The sequence below is a fragment of the Limulus polyphemus genome, unplaced genomic scaffold (genome assembly GCF_000517525.1).
Source record: "Limulus polyphemus unplaced genomic scaffold, Limulus_polyphemus-2.1.2 Scaffold1474, whole genome shotgun sequence".
NCBI lineage: Eukaryota > Metazoa > Arthropoda > Merostomata > Xiphosura > Limulidae > Limulus > Limulus polyphemus.
Window position 1 is genome coordinate 78,991 of NW_013667084.1, and position 8,137 is coordinate 87,127.

Below are 8,137 nucleotides of genomic sequence, written 5' to 3' on the forward strand. Positions count from 1 at the left end.
AACAATGAAAATTTCTGTCTAGAGTTTACTTGTAACAATGAAAATTTCTGTCTAGAGTTTACTTGTAACAATGAAAATTTCTGTCTAGAGTTTACTTGTAACAATGAAAATTTCTGTCTAGAGTTTACTTGTAACAATGAAAATTTCTGTCTAGAGTTTACTTGTAACAATGAAAATTTCTGTCTAGAGTTTACTTGTAACAATGAAAATTTCTGTCTAGAGTTTACTTGTAAAGTATGGAGGTTTCCTGTCTCTGTATTTTTTTCCACTTACACATGGTTGTAATAGAGATGTTGAAGAGACACAGATGTTAATACTATACTAATTTAATACCTTTTTCTTTTTTTTTAAGACTCAAGACCGAGCTCAGAGACATCTGGTGAAAAACAGTTTTATTATTGAACTTTCAGAGGGTCATAGAAAGCTGAGACATTTATTTCTTTTCAATGATGTGATTGTTTGTGCCAAATATAAACCTTCTACTAGGTAAAGAAAAAAAAAGATACTTTTTCGTGAATTGTAAATGTACTAATTTCCTATTAAAACACGTGTATTAAGTAAACCAATCTCTTTTCTGTCAAATGTCAGCTTACTTAGAAAAATCTAATTTTATCTATGAGCCAAATATTAGAATGATACTAATTTTGTTCTTGGTATTATAATAATAATAATAATAATAATACAAAAGGTAAACACATTAAATACCACATTTTTGTGCATAATTGATTATTAATTTTCCTTTTTTGTCACTGTTGTTCCAAGTGCTAGGTGCTGAAGTAGCAGAATGTGATGTAGATGTATTATTAATATTTTTCTAGCTATAAGCCCACACACCTAATATATTTAACTACACTAAAAAAAAAAATGACGTTTCTCTGAATCACTTGAGCTGACAGTGGAGATCAAGATAATAATCAGGTGTGATCTATAATACACTAAAATTAACAAGGTTTGAAATGAAATGTGCTACAAGATACACCTATTAAAACTATTATCTTGTTTAATTGTTGCCTATCTTCTCATTAAACCAAGTTACATCAATTACTTGGATATTTCTTATTACAAGTTATGTTTTATAAAAATATAAAAACAAAATGCCTGACACCAAAGACAGAGAAAGAGAGCCAAGTTAGTATTTATTCATATTGGACCTTAATATCTTAGAATAGACAATCACGTGCTTTATGTATTAACTTCTGATCGAAGCAGTAAAATTTATATTCTTATATTCACAGTGGAACCTTGTAATTCTCTTTTTATATCCTCAGATCAGAGTGAAATAATAAAAAAAGCCCCTAGTACAGACGCCTGGTTAAAACTTTTCTTATTCCATGTTACGGCTAGACAAAAATATGAAAATCTCACCTCCTTTCCCTGATTAATTCTCTCTTCTTTAAGAATCTGATCTCGGACGGTAGAGGCTCGAGTCTTTAGAGTAACAATGTCAACGGATGTACTTTCTTTCACTTCTTCGGCATCTTAAAGTAGTTAGATACCAAAATATCAACTTAGATAATTTTAAGCAGTAAAATTTTATCAATAATGAAGTAATTATGGTATTATGAACACACATATTTTATTCATTTATAAAATGTCAAGCTGTTTCCTTCACTTATCATCTCACATCGACAGTTTTCAATAATATACTATTAACTTTTTTTTTTTTACTAGGTGTGTCTTAGAGAACATCTGCAGAATTCTTAGTATAATCCCTTTTATCAGTTTATCGCCATATTCTTGAAGTACGTGTGTATTATTACAAATACGAAATTCAAAAATTGAAGATCACACTTAGACAACCGTACAGTTTATCAACGTAGCTTTACCTTCTGGATTGAACAAGAGAACTTCCGTCAACGGAATGTACCACTTGACTTCAAACGTAAATTTTTGTCTGAAAAAAAACATTGAACTACTTATCATATTTCGTTTTATTAATTATTCAAGATTACGTGAAAATGACTGGATACAACATAACACTTTAAATAAGATCTTTCACGGACGTACAACAAATTAGGAATTTGTTAAAGCTACACCATAATGGTTTGAACAGTTTGTATAATTCCCAACTTTTGAAAAACAATAATCTTTTATTTAGCATAAAAAAGTAAAAAATAATTTACTGAAAACTAAAAACAACACCCATTAAAACATTAACAAAATTTAATAATGCAGTTTTTTTTTTCTTTTTGTTATTTAAGCATATGGCTTTTTCTAATGACACTCATATAATAAAATGCCAAAAGTTCACAATCTTTAGTCAACTATAATCACAACATGCTTCATTAGTAAAGAAAAATAAATAAAACACCTTGTAAGGGAAATAAGGGCAAAGGCATAATTGTTAGAACCAATAAAATCCCAAGCCCCACTACCATTCTTTGTCTGAAATCATGTATGAGCATGGTAGTTATCCCTAAAACCATTAATAACCAAATGTAATTCATATAGTCACAGAGTAACTATTTTTCAATACAAAATACCCTAACTTTATACACCCATATAGAACTATAATAAAATAACAAGGACTTATTTTCCTTGTTATTTTGTTATAGTTGTCTATGGGTATAAAAGCCACTGAAAATAGTTTAATAATAATTAAGCAATCATCTACCACCCTAAAACAAATAATACATCTACATATAAACAAATTCAGAGTTATGTATGTTAATTCTCCTTTTTTTTATTTATAATTCACACATACATACATACATACATACACACACACACACACAGTAAGTGATAACCACCCAGGTTTTAAAAATATTCAATATATTTTTCATACCATGAGAAACAATCCACTATTTTCTCTGAAACATTATTTTAACTGAGAACAAGTTTTAATTACCTACTTGTAACCACCATCTGGTTCAAATCTAGAACAGGTTGTTTCATCTATATTAAACTAATCATACTGATGAGTTGTCAAATGTACAATACATTTTCATCTTATTGTTTTCTACTATGATACGTGATCACAAAAATGTGTTAGAAACAGTATTTGTAATATATACGATCTAGTTTTCAACCCACATTATAATACTTCCAGTTAAAACACACACACACTACAATACTTAGGCCATGACAGCAATGTTCTAAGCTCATAAATAACCAAAAATACTTACGACTTCTGAAAGCTTCTTTCTATGTTTATCCAGGCTTCGACCTGTGCCCTTTGTTTTCTGAGAAAGGAAACATGTGGTTTAAATTATCTCCAAGTCACACAAGCAGAATAAAAAATTTCATTTTTTCCCTTGTTCATTAAAGATCCTACTCTGTGCATATTTATTAAACCCCCTAACATTTTTATGATAACTCATTCATCAGAACAAAAGAACTTAAGAGCTAACTTCACAAATGTTAGTGACCTCAAGTAAAGGTCAAAGTTCACCCTCATCTCAAACTCCGAGTGAAAAATTCAACACAAGTTAATAACATTCCTCTGCTTCTTGTGTCACAATAAAATATATAATTCTTCTAGTTTAGTTGGGTTTTTTTTTTTAGGGAAGATCCTACGTGGGTAGATAAAATACATAGAGAATGACCAGGATATAACCTGTAAATGTTTAATGGACCAACCCACAAAGGAAAGGATGAAACATATCTTTAAGCATCTACTTTAAAATATTATCAGAAACATTCATAAGAAAAATAAGAGATGTTCTGTTAAAAAAGAAAAAAAATTATATCAAAAAATAATATTTATGCAAAACACAGCTTTTTCACATAGTTATCGATCCAAACTAGTTTAACAAAAGTTAATTTAATAAAATAATCCTCAGTGAATTTCCATCCGTATATTTACGTTATGCATCACAACTTAACAATTACTGATGTAAAAAATTTTAAGTTAAAAACAGCTACAAGGGAGAAGCAGAAATATATTTTTACAGTCAACTAAAAAAATCTTGAAATATAAAACAACCAAACTTTAATCTAATGTTAACACACCACGCATCACTCTCTTATATTTTAAGGGACTGGCAGACCTATTAGTTTGTGAACAGTTCACGACCACTTAGGTAGCTCAAAACTGAATTTCTTCTCAAAATATTTTGTAAGGTTAAGGAATTCATTTATACCCATATGTTGTTTTGGTTGAAATAACTTGAAAGAATTCTTAAAATACAGTAATTTCCCTCACTTTTAGATATTACAAGTAATTTTTTAAAAGTCCGGAAAAATATTTTTTTTAATAGGCTTAATTTTAGGAAAAATTAAGCTCAAGTGTTTGAGTATGATTACAATGCAAAACCTAAAAAAAAAAAAAAACCTAGTTATTAATAATTGCATGACCACAAGTCCAAGGAATTATCCATGTCTGTTATTTCCCAGAAAGCTTGACGAGTCTTTGTATTGGATAAAAGACCAAGTCGGCACTGGATACAGCAGATAAAATGTGGTTGACATGTTGTTACATTCTTCCTTATATTCATTCATAAGATTTTATATGTGCCAGGAAAGTACAAAAAGCATGATTTTAAAAGGAATATTTCTTTGAGGTAATAGCTTCTAAATGCACTTTAGATATTCCATAACCCACGTAATGCCATGAAACATTAGAAACAGCATCCACCATCATCTCTTGTCTGATTGAATAGGGGGATTTGATCATAACTCTAAAATTCTATACAGAGCCAAAAAACATGAGCTCATTTTTGCTGCAACAGATTATGAATCAAGAATTCTTGAAGTCAGTCTGGCAAGTTAGTCACAACACCATGCCCAGCCCATTTTGATATCTTAATAAATGGACTTCATGATGCTAAACAGCATAGGACTTTAACTGAAATGATATATTCACCACTAGAAGTGCCTTGCTCAGTATTACAAAAATGTGGTTTATGTAAGTGATAAAATGACTAACCAAAATTAATTTTACAAAATGTTTCAAATTTAAACTATACAAACTCTGATGTTGGAAGACTTGTCTAATCGTGGTTGATTTGACGAAAGCATAATTTTCATAGCCTTCAATCTTGTTTGGTTATAGAGCCATCAAATAGAAAATTAGACCCTTCTTGCCAAACCAACCTGTCACATCCTCTCTTTCAGGATTTGTCAATAGTTGAATAGTTTTCACTCCCTTTATTCTATCAGTTCAAAATTAGGGATAGTCTTTATGTAGCTTTGCACAAAATTATGAAAGAAGTAAAATATAAACTAGTTCTTGCCCTGCCAGTTTTAATTTAGGAACTGTTGCCCGTGGGGAAGTCTACGCATGCCTTTCTAATTAAGAAATCTTTTGTAGGAAGCGCTAGTAGAATTACATTATCATATGATATTTTTTTCTGAAGTTATAAAATAGTGTGATTTTAAAGTTTCTTTTCAATTAAATTGAATGAGGTTATGATTAAAGTTTCAAATGGGACATTGTAGCAACAACTGAGAGGTATGTGAAAACAGTAACAGTTTAATAACTTTAACCCATTTTTTGGGATATGAATACACTATAGATGCTTACCAGATCGCAACAAGAATGACCCAAGATTAGTCTCCAAATACTACAGAAAGAAACAAAAATATTCATTAGAAAATGAGGTATTTAATTTTGTATCTATAGCATCTATTGATAACAAAAGTAAGAAAAAGACAAGCAGCATTCTTTGGTCATGTGGTGAGGAGAAACGGTTAAGAAACATTTGGTAACAACTGGGAAATTTGTGGGGAAAAGAAGTAGAGGTAGACAGAGAGAGAAGATCCTGGACAGCTTAACAATTTGGCTACACAAAGAGAGGGTGACTGATGTAGTTACAAGTGTCTGGGACCGGGAAAGGTGGAGGGACATGATCGCCTACGCTACAAAACACGGCACTTGATGATGATAATGATCTATAGCATAACAAATAAAAAATCCTCTAATCATAAATGGGCATTTGAGTTATTTCTCAGGGACAATACAAAGTTAGTTTAACATTTTGTCTTCGAGCCAAGATTCTATGTAAATTATGTACCAGTCACATCTAAAAAAGTCACTGTTCACATTATGTTACTCTGATGCAACTTTAGTGTACAGAAATGAATTAAATTATGAAATTAGATAACATGCAAGCAATGAAACAAATTCAGATATTAAAGTTTTTGTGGCAATAAACTAATGACTGTTGCCCTAAAAGAAAGAAATACATATATGTTTTCATTGTTTCCAGAAAATGAAGTTTTTTTATGTTTACATTGACTATGAGGCAAAACCAATTATACCTTTCTGCAAGATGCGATCCAAGTCTGAAGTTCATAAAGACACAGTGATGGAGTTGTTGCCGAGACTACAGAAATAGTTCAAATAAAATATTAAAGAAATTGCAGGATTTATTCCAACATGTTAGAGTGTAACAACAGCTATTGTTTTAGACTTAATAACTCTTTTTACCAAATGTACCAGGTTTTACGATAGTTTTAATAGCACAATGCAAACTTCATCAGTTTCTGTATCAGTAAATTTTAGCAATGATCAGTATAAAGACAAAAAACCAAAAGATGTCAAAAAGATCTACAAGTTACAGTAGACTAAAGGAATAAATAAGACAGGGATACATCTTAACATTTACGTAAAATACACGTTACCAGCTTTAATATCATCAACAAAGTTTTGTAATCCTCACCTGATGCCTGAAGTACGCTGATAGCTTCTGTCCACTGAGATCTGTCAAATTCTGAAGACAAGAAGAAGGTATAGGTTTTGTTGTTTTTATGTCCCACACGAAACACCAGATTTGGAGATGCCAGAACCAACTGAGCTTCCTAATAATAATAACAATAATGACAGACGTCAATAAGAAATATTTTCTAACATGCATTGTAGAAAGTTAGTATCAAATACACAAATGTTAAACAGTTAGTTATAAAAGGTATTTAAAAGCATTTTATCGTGTATACTTACAGCTAGGTAACTGTGTATGTTAGTATGAAGAAACTTAAAAATTACAGTCCATTCATTATTTAAGTATGCAGCTGTGAACCATAAAGTGAATTTATTGTTAATTTATGTTCAGATGTACTTCTTATTGTTGTTTCATAACTTGTTACTGAATTGTTTAGCCATGTGGACACCATCAGCTTTTTAAATATTTCATACTCTATTTATGCACTACTGTGCTTATGAGTCCATAATTTTGTTGATTACAGATTCCTTAATAATGAGTTGCACAAACTGTAAACACAAAAATACCCTAAATATTGCAATTAATCTGACCAGTGATTACTAGGGCCTCTTCTGTATTTGACACGGAAAATGAAGGGTATAAAGAAATATTTTTCTTCTTGATGGGATATCAGACCAATACGTATCAACTATCTCAACACATGCTTGGTCGAACTGACTGACCACGTGACCACTTTGTACATGTACTACTAACTTTTAATATAGTAGCAGACTTTCAATAAATATTACGTATTTTACATACAGTCAATCAGGAGTTTTAGTGAATTATTTGTAATAAAGATTTGTCCATGAATATATCGAGTTTTTTTTTATTGTCAAAGTGCAAAGTGATTTTCATGTTAAGATTAAAAATATTTTCTTCATAAAAATAATCTCTAAAACCTCTTAAATGCATTTCAAACTTTTTTTTTCAGTAAAATTTATATTTTATCTTTTATTTTCTCTACCCTAACTCTATACAAGGTTGGTCAATTTGACCGACCTCGTAACCACCAAAAAAAAATTGAAATAAACCTAAATTACCATTTTTTCTTTCTAGAATGACTTCAAATTGTAACTTGAAACTACGTTCGTTTAGCTCTAAGTTCGTAACAGTATACCTCTATTTATAATTAAGTTTTATTGTTTTATTGCCCTTTGAATCATGTCTAACTACTATCCGTACCATTATAAGTTGTAAATCACTTGGCGAATGTGCAGCTTACGTTATGCTATTGAATTACATTACCCACGAGCTGCTTGCATGCGTGCCTTGTGAACCATTTTAGTTATATTATTATTATTACTTATTTTACCTAATCTAGTGTTATATACCTTAAAAAGATCCGTATTTTTAGATTTTAGTTACTTTTATAATAAAAAATAAAGTACTTACCCAATTTTCTTTTTTTCTTGCTCTCGGGTTTTCGAAGAGAGTTATCCCTATGTTTTTATACTATAGATAGTAATGCACTTAATAATTTTTTTGAAATTAAA

At 30.2% G+C, this 8,137-nt stretch overlaps 1 long non-coding RNA gene and 1 pseudogene across 1 annotated transcript; both read right to left on the reverse strand.

The window, feature by feature from the left end:
• LOC106463752 overlaps positions 1-8,137 on the reverse strand; it is an 89,849-nt pseudogene that overhangs the window by 20,236 nt on the left and 61,476 nt on the right.
• LOC111086834 lies at positions 1,366-1,896 on the reverse strand. Its single transcript, XR_002611547.1, has 2 exons — positions 1,827-1,896; positions 1,366-1,478 (listed from the first exon to the last, which is right to left on the reverse strand). It is a non-coding gene; the product is annotated as an uncharacterized LOC111086834 (long non-coding RNA).